Genomic DNA, 23,067 nt, shown 5'->3' with positions numbered 1-23,067 from the left:
TCACATTAAGTATAACGAGTCGTTACCAAGGTAATCTGGGAGACGAGCACTAGAATGCCGTCAAGAACATTCTTAAGTACTTGAGAAGGACTAAAGACATGTTCCTAGTGTACGGAGAAGGGGATCTGAAAATAGAAGGATTTTCAGATGCAAGTCATCTCACAGATGAGAACGATTTTAAATCCCAATCAGGATACCTGTTTATCTTGAATGGGGGCGCGGTCAGCTGGAAGAGTTCCAAGCAAGTAAGCGTAGCTTTCTCTACGATCGAGTCAGAGTATATCGCTACTGCGGAAGTAGCAAAGGAAGCGGTTTGGATTAAGAAGTTCATTACTGAACTTGGTGTGGTGCCTGACATTGTAAATCCCATTACACTGTACTGTGATAACAATGGAGCCATTGCGCAAGCAAAGGAACCACGGTCTCATAATGCATCTAAGCATTACCTGAAGCGATACCACATTGTAAGAGAAATTGTGGCAAGAGGAGATGTGAGAATAGAAAGAGTACCTACTGAGGACAACGTTGCAGATCCGTTGACATAGCCCTTAACCCTGAAAGTGCATGATCGTCATCTTAGTTCTACTGGGATAAGTTATAGAAACAATTGGCTTTAGTCCAAGTGGGAGTATGTTGGGGTTTTAGTGTCCTATAGACAATTGTTCTAGGATACAAACTTAATGTAAATGAAGTGTTTGGTTTAATGAGATATGGTTTCATAACTATATAAAGGCAATCCCTTTTTAAGAACTAAATAAAGTCTAATAAAAGGAAATCCATAAGTTTGTTTAAAGTGATTATAAAGTGTTCATACAAGCATGAAGTGAGACGAAACTTTATGATAAACTAATAAACTTAAAACCACCCCAAGTCAAGTAATATGTTTAGGATTGACATATCACTGCTGAGACTTGCATGTAACAATGTCTTTTGTCGAGACAGAAAGCTGATCTCACAAACTTCATATATACAGATATCTGGACAGTTACATGGATCCAATGAAAAGAAGTTCATTAGGATTGGGGACCCGACTTGAGATAATAGGATGGGTAGATTCATCCTTGTCACCTGTTCATCTCATTGGTATTAATAGGTATAAGTAATCCTCAGACTCAAAGGAATGTGAATTAGTGATTCTGGATTACGGAATGTGATGCTTTGATCCTGTTGTAACACGATCCATAACAGAGATGACTCTGGGGTGTGAACGGCAGACGTTGGGTATCACAGAAAGTAATTGCAGGATAATTATACATTGGATTGAGCATTTGTCACTCCCGATAAATGGGAGATATGTCCATGGATCGCTTGTGGAAGACTCGACTCTAAATCCTTGCATACGGCTAGAAGCAATAAGAACCTAATGGGTCACACATAAGACTTGGAGCCCAAAAGAGAAACAGATGTTAATTAATTAATGGAAGCCCAACTGAGTCCACTAAGGCCCAGTATATAGGGGGCGATTTTCATGTATGAAAATACATGAATAATTTAATTTGATTTTAACAATTCTAATTAGATTATGATTGTGAATTAAATTAATTAAAGGATAAATAAGTTAGGAGTTTTAATTAGATTAAATTGCTCTTATTATTATCCTATAAGGTTACTATTATTATCTTTATATTTAAGATATAATTATAGATAATAAATAAGAATTATATTCCGAATTAAATTCTTATTCAGTAACCTAATTCTATCTAACTAGGGTTTAGATATAAGAGAATATAAATACCCCCTATATGTGTGATTTTCGAAACATACTAGAGCAACCAAGAGAGAGAATTTCTACCCCCCCCTAGACGAGGACGAAATAATCCACCGCTTCCTACCGATTCAATTGATCTCATCTCTTTCTCTTTATCCTTGATCTTGTGTTGATTTATTAGAGACAATCTATACTTGATTGTTTTCACGGTTGATCACTAACTTGATTTGGATTGTGTTTTGTTTTGTGCTCGTGAACTCGAAGTAAGAGTTGAGGGCACTTCGCTTGCAACGGTAGATAGTTCGTCAAAAGGTATTTCCTTTTATCCCTCTTTATATGAAATGATGATTAACGGATTTTGGGTTAATGGAAAAAGGTTAAAAATTTTATATTTCCGCTGCCAGGCACTGCTCGGCCGAGCAGGCCCCTGGAGGCCAGCTCGCGACGAGCTGGCCTGCAAGGGCCAGCTCGGTGAGCTGCTCGGCGAGCTGACCTGCGGGAATTGGTCAAAAATCCCAATTCCGCCCCCACGACTCCACGATCGGCCCCACGACTTCCTACCTGCAAAAGGATACGAATTAGGTCAGAAAGAGGGCCCGAGCTTCATCTATAAATAGAACTTTTCCATTGTAAATTAGATATATTTTATCTTTGTAATTTTCTTAGCTTTCACCTTGAGAAATCCTCTCCATATCCTTCAAACCTCCATTGAAGACACCTCCGAAGCTCCGCTCACCGAGGATTGCTCAAGCTCCATCCTTAAGTCCTAGGAAGACGCCTGCATTGGTAGACAGGTTCCCTGAAAGGGATTTTTCTTCTTTTATATTCTGTCTAGCCTCTGATCCATGTTATGAATCATAGGCTCATTGTATCTTCGTGACAATACTTTTCATCTTTGATATATATTATAGTTTGTTTATTCAATTGTTTTATTGCTTTAATCTTCGTCTTACGCTTTGTCTGATTGGTTTAACTCATTCGATAATCCCAAAATTAAGTTGGCACATATTGCGAGCTGAATCTGACCTAGTCAGTGCCTATAGGATTGACGACCCTATAGAAGATTAAGCCCAAATTACTGAGCCTTAGAGCTAGTTTCGGCCTTACAAGGGAATTACGAACTAGGGACCTTAGGAGGATAGGTAGGGTTAATCGCCTCGGACACAAGTGACTTAGATTAGGTTTTAATTCCGTTGTCTAAACAATCTATTTTCATTATCATCGTATCCCTTCATGTTCCTTCGGATAATTACATTGGTAAAAGATCCCCTAGGAGTAGTTTAACTTAATTAGGGGTAGAGTAACTTAATTAGGCGTAGAATAACTTAGTTAGAATTAGATAACTTAGCTAGGAGTAGTATAATTCAACCTAGGAGTAGATTAACTTAAGCAAAACCAAACTCAAAACCCCCAAAGCCTAGATAACATCTGAAACCAAGTAGCTTGATACTTGCAGAAATAAATCCTGTGGACGATACCTGGACTTATCCAGAATTTTATTACTTGATAACGACGGGGTACACTTATCCCTTAGTGAGCCTTGCGGTACCGAACGCCGCGAGGCGCATCAACATCCCATATGAAAGGGGTGTATTTGAAATCAGAATCAGATACCATCCGGATTTCCCAAACAGACCTGCAAGAGTAATATTAACTCAGATCAGTAAGATATAATCCCCTATATGAAACATACACTAATAGAGCTCTCCTCTTATTCTCAGTTTTGGTTCCGGAATAGGATATATCATCCTAACGTGGATACTCATGGGTCGATTCATCTTCCCCGTATCCTTAATGACCATTGATTTTCCACTGCCACGGTATAATGCAACCATTTATCTATTTCATTTGATAAACATACAACATCATATTTTTGTTCTAATTATTCTATGCATTTTGTAGTGTCTGTGGCACATATATGATCTACTTCTACAGCCCCATAGTGAGGAGCCATTTCCTGGGCAAGAAGCAGTTGCTGAGCAATACCGCAGCAACAGGGAAGAGTGTGAGGGGATCGCCCGGATATGGACTGAGGAGTATGCAAAGTGCATATGAGGGTGTCCAGATCTCCTAAACTATCTTGGCTAAGAGAAAGGAGAATCGGAAGTCGATTGAAAATATACGGATGAAAAAACACATAAATTCTATACATAGTTTAGATTTCCATTGTTAGAACTTGAGAAAGACAGAGTTTGAGGAAACCGGATGAGGAAGACTGAGCTCGAGGAAGACGAAGAGTAAATATTTTTTTTAAAACAGAATGCAAGCGTGTTTTATATTGATTCCGGGAGGGAGTCAAAACTGATTACACTCTTAATTCCGATTCCAATTCCATTATTATAGCCATTAATCGTGGAATTGATTCCCTATAATTGAATCTTTGTTAATTTCCATCTCTTTCTAAATCTAATCCTTAATTAGTTTACTACTCTAAACCTATGACAAAAAAAGTAATCACGGAAAATTCGATTAAAATTACCCAAACAAAGTATTATCGCAGAGAACAGGATTATCAAATCCATATATATTTAGCTCAAATTTATTCTGTTTTGGTATACATAAATTTCTTTCCTGTTGATCCACTGCCTTGATCAGCTAATGAATATATCTCATCACTTTTATGAATTGTGTTGATCTAGATTTCAATTAGTTGTGTTGAATTAATACATGTATCTCATGACTTCTATTAATATGTGATAAACAACACATTTTAGAATAATGAAAAGTAAAAAATACCTTATTGCATTTATTACTTCAATCAACAGCGGAAGATTGAAGAACATAGAGATTCCAAAACAGTATGGAATCTGGATTTATAGCTCACATTTATGGAGAAGGAAACTTAAAAAACATAGAGATTCGATAAACTGTACAATCAACTAGCTGACAGAAGTTATGTTTTGATTTTCTCTTTATCGTGAAGCTTTGAATCTGGATTGAAACTAGATTTGGAAGAACTTAGAATCTGAATGTAGAACGCTCAATTTCACAACTAGTTTGAAATCAGACCAAAATATGCAATCGAGACAGAATCTAGTTTGCTCAAAACTTAAGCAACAGCTCATCAGATCTCATTTAAATGAAATTGAACAATATAATAGTTTTAATAAGATATAAAAAAGGAATGCCCAAAATCAACTCAGATCCAGCATTCAAAATTCATCAGGAAAGTGAACTCAAATAGCAAACATGGCAGGAGGAATTAGAACAAAAGATTCCACAAAGATTCAACAAGAACTTATTACCATTAATCGTGGACTCCATTATTATAGGGAATCAATTCCAATTCCAACGATTAATTTGCCAATCCAAACCACATCAATGGTAATAAGTTCTTTCCATTCCCATTCCAATGTTGATTTTACGTGAACCAAACACCCAATTTAAAAGAAGAATTTGGAACCTTCAATAGCTAAACTCAATTTGATGAGAGAATTGGAAACAAAATTATTCATGTTCAAGTGAATTTGATTAACTGATACAGCAAGTGATCTAAAATTCATTCACTCAAAATGGAGAGGAGAGAAAATTACATACCTCCAAACCGACTTAGATTATGTTTGCCTCAGTCAACCGTGAAGAGAACGGTAGAAGTGAACCACCAATAGGATCTTGATCCGAGGAGCAGCGAGAGATGAACGAACGGTAGGCTCACGATTTCTCAGTAAGTCGTATTTGGTCCTAGGAACAGCGAGCGACGAGAGGTTTGCGATTTCTCAAACACTGAAATAAGGTTTAGGGGTGAAATCACGCTGACAGTTGCAAATTAAATAAAGGCATAAAGCCCATTTGGACCCTAAAATATATGGCCAAACTCAATTAACTCCTAATTCTTTTTAAAACCTGTAATAAAGTCCCCAACTTTTTAAAAATCACTAATCAAGCACAAATTAACCCTATTAACTTCAGCTCTCTCTTATGTCCTTGTCTTCTTCTTTCTACAAAACATGTGGTATGAGTCTACATCTATCATCTTTCTCTAGTTCATATCGACATGACTCATATCTTGCTCCTTTACATACTTGAGGACAATCATTGTTAACCATCCAGGAATTTTAACATTCCAAAAACTGGCAATTCTAGAATTCCAGAATCCGAAAATTCAGGAATTTCAAAAAATTTAAAATTCCAGAATCCATAAATTCTAAAATTTCAAAAATTCTAGAATTTTGGAAACTCTGAAATGCCAGAATCTGGAAATTTTGAAATTCTAGAATCTAGAATTTCTGGAATTTCAGAAATGCTGAAATTCCAGATATTCTAGAAATTTTGGAAGTTCAAAAATTTTATTTTTAGACATAATTTACGTAAGGTTTAACTAAATTTACGTAACCCTTTTACATTAGGAGAAAAATCCACAAACCTTGTGAAAATTGGAGTTTACGTAAAACCTTTGAACTTTACGTAAATCTTTTATTTTTAGATATAATTTACGTATAGTTTGACTAAATTTATGAAATATTTTTTATTTAGGAGAAAAAAATTCATAACCCTTGTGAAAATAGAGTTTTATGTAAAACTTATGAATTTTACGTAAATCTTTTATTTTTAGACATAATTTACGTAAGGTTTGACTAAATTTTTGTAACCTTTTTACTTTAGGAGAAAAATCTACAAATCTTGTGAAAATTGGAGTTTACGTAAAACCTTTGAACTTTACGTAAATCTTTTATTTTTAGATATAATTTACGTATAGTTTGACTAAATTTATGAAATATTTTTTATTTAGGAGAAAAAAATTCATAACCCTTGTGAAAATAGAGTTTTATGTAAAACTTATGAATTTTACGTAAATCTTTTATTTTTAGACATAATTTGCGTAAGGTTTGACTAAATTTTTGTAACCTTTTTACTTTAGGAGAAAAATCCACAAATCTTGTGAAAATTGGAGTTTACGTAAAACCTTTGAACTTTACGTAAATCTTTTATTTTTAGATATAATTTACGTATAGTTTGACCAAATTTACGTAACCTTTTTTATTTGTGAGAAAATTCATAATCCTTGTGAAAATAAAGTTTTACGTAAAACCTATGAATTTTATGTATATCTTTTATTTTTAGACATAATTTATGTAAGGTTTAACTAAATTTACGTAAGCTTGTTATTTTAGGAGAAAAAATCCACAAACATTGTGAAAATTAGAGTTTTACGTAAAACCTTTGAACTTTACGTAAATCTGTTATTTTTAGATATAATTTACGTAAGGTTTGACTAAATTTACGTAACTCTTTTACTTTAGGAGAAAATTCCACAAACATTGTAAAAATTAGAGTTTTACGTAAAACCTTTAAAATTTACGTAAATCTTTTATTTTTAGACATAATTTACGTAAGGTTTGACTACATTTACGTCACCTTTTTATTTTAGGAGAAAAAAATTCACAAACCTTGTGAAAATAGACTTTTACATTAAACTTATGAACTTTACGTAAATCTTTTATCTTTAGACATAATTTACGTAAGGTTTGACTAAATTTACGTAACCTTTTTATTTTAGGAGAAAAAATTCACAAACCTTGTGAAAATTAGAGTTTTACGTAAAACCTTTGAACTTTACGTAAATCTTTAGATATAATTAACGTATAGTTTGACTAAATTTACGTTACCTTTTTATTTTAGGAGAAAAAATTCACAAACCTCATGAAAATAGAGTTTTACGTAAAACCTATGAATTTTAAGTAAATCTTTTATTTTTAGACATAATTTACGTAAGGTTTAACTAAGTTTACGTAACCCTTTTACTTTAGTTGAAAAATCCACAAACCTTGTGAAAATTGGAGTTTTACTTAAAATCTTTGAACTTTACGTAAATCATTTATTTTTAGATATAATTTACGTATACTTTCACTAAATTTACGTAACCTTTTTTATTTAGGAGAAAAAATTCACAAACTTTGTGAAAATAGAGTTTTACGTAAAACCTATATGAATTTTACGTAAAACCTATATGAATGTTACGTAAATCTTTTATTTTTAGATATAATTTACGTAAGGTTTAACTAAATTTACATAACCCTTTTACTTTAGGAGAAAAATCCACAAACCTTGTGAAAATTGGAGTTTTACGTAAAACCTTTGAATTTTAGGTAAATTTTTTATTTTTAGATATAATTTACGTATAGTTTGACTAAATTTGTGAAATATTTTTTATTTAGGAGAAAAAAATTCATAACCCTTGTGAAAATAGAGTTTTACGTAAAACTTATGAATTTTACGTAAATCTTTTATTTTCAGACATAATTTACGTAAGGTTTGACTAAATTTTTGAAACCTTTTTACTTTAGGAGAAAAATCCACAAATCTTGTGAAAATTGGAGTTTACGTAAAACCTTTGAACTTTACGTAAATCTTTTATTTTTAGATATAATTTACGTATAGTTTGACCAAATTTACGTAACCTTTTTTATTTGTGACAAAAATTTCATAATCCTTGTGAAAATAAAGTTTTACGTAAAACCTATGAATTTTATGTATATCTTTTATTTTTAGACATAATTTATGTAAGGTTTAACTAAATTTACGTAACCTTGTTATTTTAGGAGAAAAAATCCACAAACCTTGTGAAAATTAGAGTTTTACGTAAAACCTTTGAACTTTACGTAAATCTGTTATTTTTAGATATAATTTACGTAAGATTTGACTAAATTTACGTAACTCTTTTACTTTTAGGAGAAAAATCCACAAACATTGTAAAATTAGAGTTTTACGTAAAACCTTTGAAATTTACGTAAATCTTTTATTTTTAGACATAATTTACGTAAGGTTTGACTACATTTACGTCACCTTTTTATTTTAGGAGAAAAAAATCACAAACCTTGTGAAAATAGACTTTTACGTAAAACTTATGAACTTTACGTAAATCTTTTATTTTTAGACATAATTTACGTAAGGTTTGATTAAATTTACGTAACCTTTTTATTTTAGGAGAAAAAATTCACAAACCTTGTGAAAATTAGAGTTTTACGTAAAACCTTTGAACTTTACGTAAATCTTTAGATATAATTTACGTATAGTTTGACTAAATTTACGTTACCTTTTTATTTTAGGAGAAAAAATTCACAAACCTCGTGAAAATAGAGTTTTACGTAAAACCTATGAATTTTACGTAAATCTTTTATTTTTAGACATAATTTACGTAAGGTTTAACTAAATTTACGTAACCCTTTTACTTTAGTTGAAAAATCCACAAACCTTGTGAAAATTGGAGTTTTACTTAAAATCTTTGAACTTTACGCAAATCATTTATTTTTAGATATAATTTACGTATAGTTTCACTAACGTAACCTTTTTTATTTAGGAGAAAAAATTCACAAACTTTGTGAAAATAGAGTTTTACGTAAAACCTATGAATTTTACGTAAATCTTTTATTTTTAGATATAATTTACGTAAGGTTTAACTAAATTTACGTAACCCTTTTACTTTAGGAGAAAAATCCACAAACCTTGTGAAAATTGGAGTTTTACGTAAAACCTTTGAATTTTACGTAAATTTTTTATTTTTAGATATAATTTACGTATAGTTTGACTAAATTTATGAAATATTTTTTATTTAGGAGAAAAAAATTCATAACCCTTGTGAAAATAGAGTTTTACGTAAAACTTATGAATTTTACGTAAATCTTTTATTTTCAGACATAATTTACGTAAGGTTTGACTAAATTTTTGAAACCTTTTTACTTTAGGAGAAAAATCCACAAATCTTGTGAAAATTGGAGTTTACGTAAAACCTTTGAACTTTACGTAAATCTTTTATTTTTAGATATAATTTACGTATAGTTTGACCAAATTTACGTAACCTTTTTTATTTGTGACAAAAATTTCATAATCCTTGTGAAAATAAAGTTTTACGTAAAACCTATGAATTTTATGTATATCTTTTATTTTTAGACATAATTTATGTAAGGTTTAACTAAATTTACGTAACCTTGTTATTTTAAGAGAAAAAATCCACAAACCTTGTGAAAATTAGAGTTTTACGTAAAACCTTTGAACTTTACGTAAATCTGTTATTTTTAGATATAATTTACGTAAGATTTGACTAAATTTACGTAACTCTTTTACTTTTAGGAGAAAAATCCACAAACATTGTAAAATTAGAGTTTTACGTAAAACCTTTGAAATTTACGTAAATCTTTTATTTTTAGACATAATTTACGTAAGGTTTGACTACATTTACGTCACCTTTTTATTTTAGGAGAAAAAAATCACAAACCTTGTGAAAATAGACTTTTACGTAAAACTTATGAACTTTACGTAAATCTTTTATTTTTAGACATAATTTACGTAAGGTTTGATTAAATTTACGTAACCTTTTTATTTTAGGAGAAAAAATTCACAAACCTTGTGAAAATTAGAGTTTTACGTAAAACCTTTGAACTTTACGTAAATCTTTAGATATAATTTACGTATAGTTTGACTAAATTTACGTTACCTTTTTATTTTAGGAGAAAAAATTCACAAACCTCGTGAAAATAGAGTTTTACGTAAAACCTATGAATTTTACGTAAATCTTTTATTTTTAGACATAATTTACGTAAGGTTTAACTAAATTTACGTAACCCTTTTACTTTAGTTGAAAAATCCACAAACCTTGTGAAAATTGGAGTTTTACTTAAAATCTTTGAACTTTACGTAAATCATTTATTTTTAGATATAATTTACGTATAGTTTCACTAACGTAACCTTTTTTATTTAGGAGAAAAAATTCACAAACTTTGTGAAAATAGAGTTTTACGTAAAACCTATGAATTTTACGTAAATCTTTTATTTTTAGACATAATTTACGTAAGGTTTAACTAAATTTACGTAACCCTTTTACTCTAGGAGAAAAATCCACAAACCTTGTGAAAATTGGAGTTTTACGTAAAACCTTTGAATTTTACGTAAATTTTTTATTTTTAGATATAATTTACGTAAGGTTTGCCTAAATTTACGTAACCTTGTTATCTTAGGAGAAAAAATTGACAAACCTTATGAAAATTAGAATTTTACGTAAAACCTTTGAACTGTACATAAATCTTTTATTTTCGGATATAATTTACGTAAGTTTGACTAAATTTACGTTACCTTTTTATTTTAGGAGAAAAAATTCACAAACCTTGTAAAAATAAAGTTTTACGTAAAACCAATGAATTTTACATAAATCTTTTATTTTTAGATATAATTTACGAATAGTTTGACTAAATTTATGTTACCTTTTTATTTTAGAAGAAAAAATTCACAAACCTTGTCAAAATAGAGTTTTACGTAAAACCAATGAATTTTACGTAAATCTTTTATTTTTTGACATAATTTACGTAAGGTTTGACTAAATTTACGTAAGCTTGTTATTTTAGGAGAAAAAATCCACAAACCTTGAATTTTACGTTAAACCTTTGGACTTACATAAATCTTTTATTTTTAGATAATTTACGTATAGTTTGACTAAATTTACGTAACCTTTTTATTTTAGGAGAAAAAAATTCACAAACCTTGTGAAAATAGAGTTTTACGTAAAACCTATGAATTTTAGGTAAATATTTTATTTTATCAGTCCCTATGTTAAATATCTAACATATTGTTTGGTTCTCATATTTTAATAATTTATTGTTTAGTTCTGATTTTTTTATTTTGATCAAGAGTTTTATCACTTAAATCTTTAAATTATTTAACAGATTAGTCCTTAAAGGGACTAAACTGTTGAATTTAGCTAAAACTAAGGATTGAATAGTGTATTATTAACATATAATGACTAAATAGTAATTAAATTAAAATATAGGGACCTATATATTATTTACCTTGTAATTAATAATCTTTAAAATTTTTATAGTTAATATTACCTGCTATTTTTTATTAATTTTAATTAACACATGTCCAATTACTATTGGATACTAATACAAAGTATATCTACTTTGTTTCCAACAAAGTAGCTATAGAATTTACCATATATATATATATATATATATATAATAATAATAATATTATTATTATTATTAATAAATATAATAATAAAATAAATTTTATTATTCAATATTAATAATTAATTATATTATTTATTATTATAATAAATATATATAATATAATAATAATTAATTAATAACTTAATTAATTACTATTATATCCTTTAACAAAATTTTAGAAGCGTTAAATTAAAACACCTTTCAATTCTAACAGTCAATACTTGACTATTGTATTTTGAAAAAGCCATTAACTTAAATTGAGTAAGAATAATAATTTATAATTTCCTCAATTGAATATCAAACAGTGTTAGAATGTTTTGTCAATCCCATTGACATATTCAATTGTGTCAATCAATTAATTAAAACACTTTTAATTAATCAATTTAACTAAAGCTTGATAAAAACAACTTGTATGTGTGTGACTTTCTAGGTTCATCTTTAACTGGCATTAAAAGCATAATAATAACACTTATTAATTATGTTAGGAATCCAATTCCTTGTACTACAAGTGTATCCTATATAAGCTTAGCTTATATATACTTATAGTCCTCTAAAGGTCATGATCTCCAGCTAACACACTGCGCCATGACGTCCCAATTAAAGAATGAAGTTACTTGAAGTAAATTCATAATTAAACTAATTATGAACCATCGATCATAATTTTCATGCACTAAAGTCCTTTCATTAAAAATCCCGATCTTGACTAGAGTCACAAAGTGTCAAGCTCTAACCGTCAAGATACTAAGAAATATTGATTAAGTCTTTGATAAAATAAGACTCTTATCAAAGAACCATTCCTTGATACTTATCTCATAAGATGAGTCTTATTGTCCTGGCCAGGAACTCATTCCATCAAAAAACCAATCAATAACTATCTTAGGATTTATCTCTATTTACTTAGAGTAATGAATCCTCTATTAGTAAACTCTTGTTACACTACACAACTAACTATAGCGATTCACTGCCGGATTATCAGAATTAAGATCCCAGTACAAAGCAGGAACAAACTATAATTACCTGCGCAAGAACAACTAAGTTTCCTCAAGTCAAAGGACTATATGCACTATTATGACCTAGATAATAATTATGTTGACTAGGAGTAAACCTTTGTGCAATTATTATCTAACGTCACAGTTCGAACCATTCACCTCTTTGAATGTCCACATATTTATTCTGATATCAACATATCAAACAGAATGAGATTTTCTGTTTCTGATTAATATCTCATACTAATCAAGAAAATAAACAGAGGTGATAGTCTAAGGATACATGAGTGTCCAATTCATTATCCACCGACTATGAACATTTAAGATTATTATTTTACCAAAGAAATATATCTCATTATTATTAACTCTTAATAATATTATCTCTTTGTAAACAATCTTTGGACTAATATATATATATTCATTAAGTAATTAAACAATACAAATAATTACACATGAATACATATATTATTAATTGCCATTTGGATACAAAATTCACTCTGTATAATATACAAAAGGAATGGCCTAGGGCATACAACACTTACAGACATTACATTGATTCTGGATGGAAATTGCAAAAGAAGATTTTGAATTTTTGTACAATTTCTTCTAATAAAGGTGATGCTATTGGTAAGAATGTTGAATCATGTTTGCTTGAGTGGGGGATTATTGGTGTTTTCACAGTTACAGTTGACAATGCTAGCTCTAATGACACAACAGTTGCTTACTTGAAAAGGAAATTTGTCAATTGGGATGGTTGTATTGGAAATTGCAAAACCTTCATATGCGGTGCATTGCCCATATTCTTAACTTAGTGGTGGCTGACGGATTGATTTAATTTAATATAAGTTATAATTTATACTTTTAATTATATAATATAATAAAATATTTTTTTTTCAATACAACATTAGGATACAATATAACAGCACTGAAACTAAATCTATTTATAAAAAAACTAAATCTAAAGAATTGGCCTACACTATATCTACTAAATATATTAATAAACATTAGTCGAAGTTCCTTATTTTGTTTTAACCGAATAATCGAACCGAACCGACCAAATTATTTGGTTCGGTTCATTTCGGTTCGCTTATTTATTGTTATTAGGTTAGGTTCGATTTTTATTTTTAAAGTTATTCGGTTTTTGGTTATTTCGGTTCGGTTCGGTTTTCAGACCGAACCGACCAATGAACACCCCTTAGTTGAGAGGTTATTTCTGAAAGTTAATTATGCTGTAAAAAATTAAAAAGAAAAATATTAGAATTTTCAGAAATTGACATGTCAGCAAAATATATCATGCTTTAAGTATATAGATAGATTATACACACACACACATATATATATATATATGTTTGAAAAATTATCAATAATTATGTTAAGTAATAATTTAAATTGTAATTAAAAATATTATTATTTTTAATATATTTTAAGGATTAGATTTATAAATTAGGAGTCTATGATATATTTTTTAGAGTTTAAAATTTAATTAGGGTATAAAAGTAGACATTATTTGTCATAGATAAAAAATAGCGACATATTTAGAATTATTTTTGATATTATAATTTAATTGTAATTCTTTAACTAATTATGATTTTCATGTAAAAAGTTCTTAATTTTTTTTGCTTTATTATAATATATATTTTAACATTATTGTATGATTATTCGTGAATTGTTATTATGTTTGGATATTTTAATTTAATCATGTTCTCTACTTGTTTTGATGATATGATTTAAGTTTTTAATGACATTGTTTCGAAGCGAACCCGTACTGAAGTGGAGGCTGAGCTGGCTGAGGATTTGGTGGATCGGATTAGTGACCATCCGGAACTGATGTCGAGAATGGATTCCAAAGTTGCAAGGTATATCGACTTTATCCAGAAATTGTCGGTTGGTGCTGATATGATGAGCTCTGATCTTCCACGGGCGCTTGCTAGGATAGCAAAGATTCCCGAGGAGTCGAAGCGGATGGCTGACGTGTCGAATATCGACCTCGGGCTGGAGGTGTTGTCTGCTCTTGGAGTGGTAAGATCCTTGTTTTTGTTTGGTTTGATTCCTATTTCCTATTTTAACTTCCTACGTTGCTCGCAAGCGATTGCTAATTCGAACCGTATATTCGACATGTGCGTGAATGATGAATATGCCTTTAGTTCACTGGAGGACGGGATGAGGAACGCCATTACTGACTTGGAGAAAGCGAACACAAGGATCGAGGAGGCCAACAAAGCTCTGGGCGCGCAGTCAGCTAAACTGACCCGTTTGCGAGATCAGCTAAGTTTGGTGAGAGGGGAGAAAGAGAAGTTGGAGCAGAAGGTGGGCGAGGATTTGAAGGAGCTTTGTCGCCGCTAGTTCTTATTGAAGAACGTTGTCCGCTGGGTGCGACAGGTAAAGGGGGCCCTTGTGGAAAAGAAAATGCAGCTGGCTGCTCTGGCGAAGGAAAAGACATCTTGGGCGGTGGAAAAACGAGAACTTGAAAAGGAACTAGAGGTGGCTCGCAAAGAGGCCGCCAACCTCCGAGCTCTTGCGGTAAAGTGCGAAGAACCTTGGTGAAGATGGACCGGATGATGGTCATCGTTGCTGCACATGCCGCGGGATTTGCTGTTCCGCCCAAAGTGGTGTTTTCTCCGAGCGTCTATGATCGAGAGGAGCAGGCAAAGGCCGTCGCATTCTGCGATCAACTTAAGAAGAAGTAGCTAGGTTAATTTAGACTAACCATTTATAATCATGTTTTGTACTCAGGCGATCTATTTTGTACTTTGGTGAATCTTTTATGTGGATTGTTTTATTTTTGCTTTCAACTTTGGCATGATATCTCTGATATGGATTTGATTGCTATTGTTTAGTACTATCTTTCATGTTGCATCAAATTTGATCTATAAATGGGTTCCGTTATCTTCTCGTTAAAGCACAATAATGTTGGGGTTTTGTGTCCTATAGTCAATTGTTGCAGGATACAAACTTATTGTAAATGAATTGTTCTTTATATCATTTGTTTTAATGAGATATATGTTTTATAACTATATAAAGGCAATCCCTTTTAAGCACTAAATAAAGTCTAATAAAAGGAAATCCGTAAGTTTGTTTAAAGTGATTATAAAGTGTTCATACAAGCATGAAGTGAGACAAAACTTTATAATAAACTAATAAACTTAAAACCACCCCAAGTCAAGTGATATATTTAGGATTGATATATCACAGTTGAGACTTGTATGTAACAATGTCTTCTGTCCGACAGAAAGCTGATCTCACAAGCTTCACATATATAGATATTTGGACAGTTACATAGATCCGGTGAAACGTTGTTCATTAGGATTTGGGATCCGACTTGAGATAACAGGATGGGTAGATTCATCCTTGTCAACTGTTCATCTCATTGGTATTAATAGGTATAACTAATCCTCAGACTCAAAGGAATGTTAATTGGTCATCCTGAATTACTGAATGTGAGACTTTGATCCTGTGGTCCCACGATCCTTAACAGAGATGACTCTGGGGTGTGAACTGCAAAGGTTGGGTGTCACAGGAAGTAATTTTAGGGTAGTTATACATTGGATTGAGCATTTATCACTCCCGATTAATGGGAGATACATCCAAGGATCGCTTGTGGAAGACTCGACTCTAAACCCTTGCAAGGTGATAGCTTAAGAGTAGAAATTCGGATTTCACTTAACCTATCTTTTTGAGTTGACTCGGCCAATAACAAGTAAAACGAACGTCTCGATATATGTGACTTGACATTACCCATAGTCATAAGATTCAGTTCAAGGATGTAGTTGATAAAGGATCGTATTATACCGTAACTAATACGGAATGGTTAACGACAGAATCAACCTGTCTTCTTAACGGACTCTGGGAGAATGATTACGGACTTGCCAATAACATACTCTGTACATCATTCCGTTATGCAAGGGATTAAATATAATTCTTGAAGAAATTAATTTAATAGGTTGCATACGGCCAGAAGTAGTAAGGACCTAATGGATCACACATAAGACTTGGAACCAAAAGAGAGATGGATATGATTAATAGATGGAGGTCCAATTGAGCCCAGTAAGGCCCAAATACAAGGAGGGGGCCGAAATTTATATGTATTAGTAAGGAATTAATTTTATTCCATTAATCCTAATTAGATTAGGATTATGAATTAAATTAATTAAGAGATAATTAAGTTAAGAGTTTTAATTAGATTAATATACTCCTATTATTATCCAATTAGGTTATTTATTATTATCCTAAATGTATTTGATATATTATAAGATAATAATTAGGAATCCTATTCCGAATGGAATTCCTATTAAGTAACCTATTCCTATCTAACTAGGGTTTAGATACAAGCTAATATATATACCCCTTCCCTTAATGAATTTCGACTAAGCCTATATCCCTCCCCACTTGTGATTTTCGAAATTGCTTAAGAGAGAGAGAAAAGAATTCTATTCCCAAGTTCGTGAACAAGAATTCATACAGCATTCCATCGATTGATTAATCTTATTCATCCCTCTTTCTCTTTGATCTTGTGTTGGTTTATTAGAGGCAATCTATTTTGGTTGTATCTTATAAGGGTTGATTCTAACTTAATCTCACCGTGTTCACGAAAGAAGGAAAAACAATCAAAAGGGAGAAATTCGTTTTTCTTCGCCTACATCAGGTCAGTTCACTATTTCGAGGATTCCCGGAGATTGAACCGTCGGATCGTCGCGAGTTTTGGACAGTAGCTTCTAGACATATTCTTCCACGTTTCCACCGAAGGGATTGTCGGTCGGAGGTCTAGAAGGTCTGTTTTGGATAGGGGCAGATTGGTAAACAGTTTACATCTCCTTTGAAGTTGTGGGCACTTCGTTTGCAACGGTAGATTGATCATCGAAAGGTATTTCTTCTTATCCCTCTTTATATGAAATAACGATTAACGGATCCTATGGTTAAAAGGAAGTAGGCTAAAATTTTTATATTTCCGCTGCTATACCTTAGCCTTAATTTCCTTCAAATAAAACCCCTGCCCCTAAACTCGATTATTTCTGGTTGTGATGTCTCTTCACGACGTAGTAAACTCGGCTAAAATCTTGGAAGTGCAGCAAGCCATTTCTGCAATGCCCCATCCCTATGTTTATCATCCTCCTCCGATCGTGGATTACACCAATGAAAGGAAAGCTCGGTATGCATCGCCGGTTTGGATGGGTCGAGGAGAAAGTTCCAAGTCCCGGGTTACGGAGAGTGAGAATTCTGCTCCCTATACTGGCTCTGCCACCGACTCGTGCGATGTTGTTGCGAGTGCGTTTTCTACTACTGATAAGTATGCCTTATATCAAGACAGAATCGAATTCGTGGGCCCGGATGAGATGGCCGCGCCCGTGGTGAATCCTCATCCTTCATGGATCGGGAGGCTGCTGGCTGATGAGACAGATCGCGTGCTCAATCTGTCCTTGGAAGCAGATTATTGGTGCATGAGGGTGCCATGCTTCGCCGTCTCGGCCTAATGGGCCAACATATATGGACTCGATGAGGCCGTGCAGTGTCATGTTTCTTGAGTTTGCTAGGCAAGGTTTGATAAGACCAATTCTGCCTGATCCTAGTCATCGGGTGACCGACGTTGGCAAGGCCTGTTTGTATCATAGGCAGAATGGGCATAACACCGATGAGTGTCATGATTGGCGATTGGTGCACCAAGATCTGATGGACGACGAGGCCATTCCCAACCCGGACTCTATTATCACTCGTGCATGATCAATGTGTACTGTTTGGATTAGTTTTGAGAACGCTTTCTAATGCGTTGTTTTCTTTTGTTGTGTTCTCAGTTTCTTCTGTTGTAATAGACTTATTTGTGTGAATGTATTGTCTCCGTTTCTTGTTGAAATTTTTATGTTCCGAACGTTCGGGTAGCGAAAGTGGCAGCTTGTCGGAAGTAGAAATCGGTAATAACTTGCAGTTTTTGAGTTGTTATACCCTCGACATGCGAGTAGCTATGCGATTTATTGAATTATTTCCTGTGTTTAGGTGAGTAGCTATAATGGTAGCTCGCTAGAGTTATAGTTGGCAATAACATGCGGTTACTGAACTATGATGCACATGATAGGCGAGTAGCTATACCGATGGCTTACTAGAAGTATAATTGACAATAACATATGGTTATTGAATAATTTCCTATTTGATATGCGAGTATCTCTAATGGTAGCTCGCTTAGAATTATAATTGACAATAATATGCGGTTATTGAATTATTTCTTGCTTGATCTGCGAGTAGCTCTAATGGTAGCTCGCTATAATTATAATCGACCATAACATGCGGTTATTGAATTGTTTCTTGTTTGATATGCGAGTAGCTCTAATGGTAACTGATAGGGGTCAAAAACCCCTATCTTTGGGTACGGTTTTAGGACGGTTTTTAGGTTTATTTGGCTAATAAGCGAGCAATTCTCGCATTTAAATGCTTTTGTGTGAGTTAGTTAGAAATTGGAAGCATTCTATTTACTTTTCGTCGTTTAGGCTCGTTTTGTGATCAATTTAGGTAAATACGGCCGAAATAACACGCATAATAGAATTCCGTTATCTTTTGAAGCTAATTGGTCCGTCAAAAGTCGCACCAAACGAAGCGTTTGCTCAAAATAAGCGATTGACGGATCAATTCGGCTTTTGGACTAATGTTTTCTGGAGTTTTTATGCGTGTGCAGGTGTAAGTTCAGACGAAAAAGGGTTTGGAAGTCATCCGGTACGGATCGAGCGCGCTTCGGGCGAAAACGCTCGGCGAGCAGGGCCCCCGGGGCCATTTCTGCTCGCCGAGCAGGCCACCAGGCGCCTGCTCGGCGAGCAGGGGCTGCTCGTCGCAATCCTGCTCGGCGAGCAGCCTTTCCTGCTCGGCGAGCAGACCTGCGGGAATTGGTCAAAAAGACCAATTCCGCCCCCACGAAGCCACGTTCGGCCCCACGTCTTCCTACACCAACAAGGACACGAAATTAGGTCAAAACGAGGCCCGAGACGCGTCTATAAATAGAAATTTTCAATTGTAAATTAGATATCTTTTGTTTTTGTAATTCTCTTATCTTCCACCTCGAGAAATCCTCTCCACCTCCTCCAAAAACCTTCAAACCTCCATTGAAGACGCCTCCGAAGCTCCATTCACCGAGGATTGCTCGAGCTCCATCCTTAAGTCCTAGGAAGACGCCTGCATTGGTTGACAGGTTCCCTGAAAGGGATTTTTCTTCTTTTATAACTTGTTTATCCTATGATACATGCTATGAATCTTAGGCTTATTGTAACTTCGTGACAATGTTCTCCATCTTTGATTAATATAATAGTTTTGTTTCTTCAATTGTTTTAATGCTTTGAATCTTTGTCCTACGCTTTGTTTGATTGGTTTAACTCATTCGATAATCCCAAAATCAAGTTGGCACATATTGCGAGCTGAATCTGACCTAGTCAGTGCCTATAGGATTGACGACCCTATAGAAGATTAAGCCCAAATTACTGAGCCTTAGAGCTAGTTTCGGCCTTACAAGGGAATCACGAACTAGGAACTTTAGGAGGATAGGTCGGGTTAATCGCCTCGAACACAAGTGACTTAGATTTTAATTCAATTGTTTAAACAATCTATTTCCATTATCATCGTATCCCTCCATGATCCTTTAGATGATTGCATTGACAAAAGATCACTTAGGAGTAGTTTAATTTAATTAGGGGTAGAGTAATTTAATTAGGCTTAGAATAACTTAGCTAGAATTAGATAACTTAATTAGAATTAGTATAATTCAACCTAGGAGTAGAGTAATTAAACAAAACCAAACTCAAAACCCCCTAAGCCTAGATAACATCCGAGACTTAGTAATTCGGTACTTGCAGAAATAAATCCTGTGGACGATAACCTGGACTTAAACCCAGAAATTTATTACTTGATAACGATGGGGTACACTTATCCCTCAGATCGGGTTCTTCACGGAATCCGCATCAAGTTTTTGGCGTCGTTGCCGGGGATTTATTTCTTCTGCAATATCGAACCAAAGGTCAACTTGTTAGTTCAGGCATTCTTTGTGAATACTTTCCTTGTTAATATCATATATACTTGTTTATAATCATGATTCTTTGTACTACATACCTATACCGATTATATTTGTTTGTATACACTTATTTATATATACTCATTTATGATAGCCATCCTTATTTATACTTACGCTTGTGTATATTCGTTTGTACGAATATGTAGCTATCAACTTCACCTATACGTGTCTGTATATGTTTATCTGCACCATTCTTATACTTGTACAAAACTGTATGATTTGTATGATCTTCTTTCAGCTTTCATTTATTTCTGTATTTATCTTTTCTCAGCGTATGCCTACGAGATCAGCAAAAATACCGGTTGTCCCTTTTAACCCTGAACTTGAACGTACTCTTCGCAGGAGCAAACAGATCGGAAAGCTGAAGCAAGACGAGATCATCGAGCCTATCAAGCCCGTCAAGATGACTGACAATGAACGGAACAATGAGAACACCGGACCAGAGAGCGACACTCGTCTGATGAGTGAGATCCTGGCACCCCACCGACATCAGCATCTGTCAGGCATTGCTGCTCCAAACATTCCGGCAAACACATACGAAATCAAGTCTGGTATAATTCACTTGATCCAACAGACTGGATTGTTTGGAGGAGAAGCACATGAAAGCCCGAATGATCATTTGGATCGCTTCCTAATGTGCGCAGACACTGCAAGGACCAACGGGGTCCCCCAAGATGCTGCTAGACTGAAACTTTTCCCATTCTCTCTGACGGGGCAAGCTTTGGAATGGCTGAGAACACTGGAGCCTGGTTCAATCACAACATGGGCAGGGTTGGAAAAGGAATTCTTGTCCTACTACTTCCCTCCCTCAAAAACAGCAATGCTCAGGGGTGAGATCACATCCTTCCACCAACCTGAACATGAGGCGCTCCACACATCTTGGACTCGATTCAGGAAAATGCTACGCATGTGCCCTCATCATGACATACCCAAGCATCAATTAGTGAGCGTCTTCTATCACGGACTGACACCCACCAACAGAGCCATTGTTGACTCCGCAGCGGGTGGAGATTTGTTTAGAAAGACAGCAACAGAGGCATATGACATGATCAATGAGCTGGCCAGAAAGAGTGTGCAGTGGCAAGAACAGAAGCTCACCGGCCCCACTAGGCAGCGGGTATTTGCTGTGGAAGAACAGGAGCAAAATCCAGTTGTTGCAGATTTGAGTAGGAAGATGGATGTACTGTTGGCTACGCTTAGCCGACCTCCCACCTGTGTGCACTGTGGCGGTGACCACAATGGTAAGGATTGTCAAGTAGGTAGCCCTTTCGCTGGAGATGGGGTGGAGATGGTAAATTATGTTGGGGGGCAACCAAGATACAATCAGAATTACAACAACGGTAACCCCAACAACTACAACTCCTACAACAACAATGGCAACTACAGGAGGCCTCAGCACCCGAACCTCTCTTACGGGAATTCAAATCAGAATGTGCTCCGACCTCCTAACGGATTTGTTCAAGAGCATAGAGAGCAAGGGCTTGGCATGCCCCCATACCAACAGCAAAATCAAGGGCCAATGCAACACCCTAAGGAATCTGACGAAGTGATCACTCTTCTGAAGGAGATCTCAGCTAGGCTTGCCAACAACGAAGCCTTCTGCAAGGACTTGAGCAATCAGGTGGCTCAGATTAATAGGGACAGGCAGGAAAGGCCACAGGGTTCTCTCCCGAGCACAACGGAGAAGAACCCAAAGATCCTGAGAAAGGATTGAGTAAGGGGGAGAAATCGGGTTCTCCTCGGTTTTAATCCAAAGTTTGAACAATTTGATTCTGCAATTTTCCTTTCTCTTCTTTTATTTTATTTTATTTTATTTTCCTTGCTCTTATTTCTTGTTGTTATAATTGAATTCTGCCCAACTCACCGGGTTGGTCGGCCGAGCCAGCCAGCTCGGACGACAAGGGCTGTTCGGGATTTTAAAAATCCCGAGCCAAAAAAAAAAAAAAAAAAAAAAAGAGAAAGGAATTGGAAAAAGGAAAAGAATAAGAAAAGAAAAAAAAAGGGGGGGATGACTCATCATCCCTTTCCCCACCTTCTTCTTTCCTTCTCTCTTCTTTCTTTTCTTTTATCCCACCATTTTTTTTCTCCTTCCCTTTCTTTTCTTCAAAACCTAACCCCCCCCCCCCCCCCCCAAATCCTTCATTCTAACCCGAATTCAAGATATAAGGTATGAATCTTTACCTATTTTTGATTTCTAACATGTTTGTAGACTTAGATTTTAGCTTAGGGTGATAATTTTTGAGATTTAAGGAAAACCTAAGTTTTGGTTTTTTTTTTTTTTTTTTTTTTTTTTTTTTTCCCTTTTCTCAAATTAATGTCTTGTTTGCTTCTAAATTCTTGATTTCCTTGCAATTTATGATTAATCTATAGTTTGGGTATGATTCCTATTATTAATTT

At 33.9% G+C, this 23,067-nt stretch overlaps 1 long non-coding RNA gene across 1 annotated transcript; it reads right to left on the bottom strand.

Annotated features, from left to right (window-relative positions):
- Positions 1 to 2,194: 2,194 nt before the first annotated feature.
- On the bottom strand, positions 2,195 to 5,436 carry LOC136218312 (uncharacterized). Its single transcript, XR_010683725.1, has 3 exons — positions 5,246 to 5,436; positions 2,382 to 3,344; positions 2,195 to 2,269 (listed from the first exon to the last, which is right to left on the bottom strand). It is a non-coding gene; the product is annotated as an uncharacterized lncRNA (long non-coding RNA).
- Between the last annotated feature and the right edge of the window lie 17,631 nt (positions 5,437 to 23,067).

The sequence above is a fragment of the Euphorbia lathyris genome, chromosome 2, assembly GCF_963576675.1.
Source record: "Euphorbia lathyris chromosome 2, ddEupLath1.1, whole genome shotgun sequence".
NCBI classification, from domain to species: Eukaryota; Viridiplantae; Streptophyta; class Magnoliopsida; order Malpighiales; family Euphorbiaceae; genus Euphorbia; species Euphorbia lathyris.
This window is presented reverse-complemented; position numbering and strand designations above follow the sequence as displayed.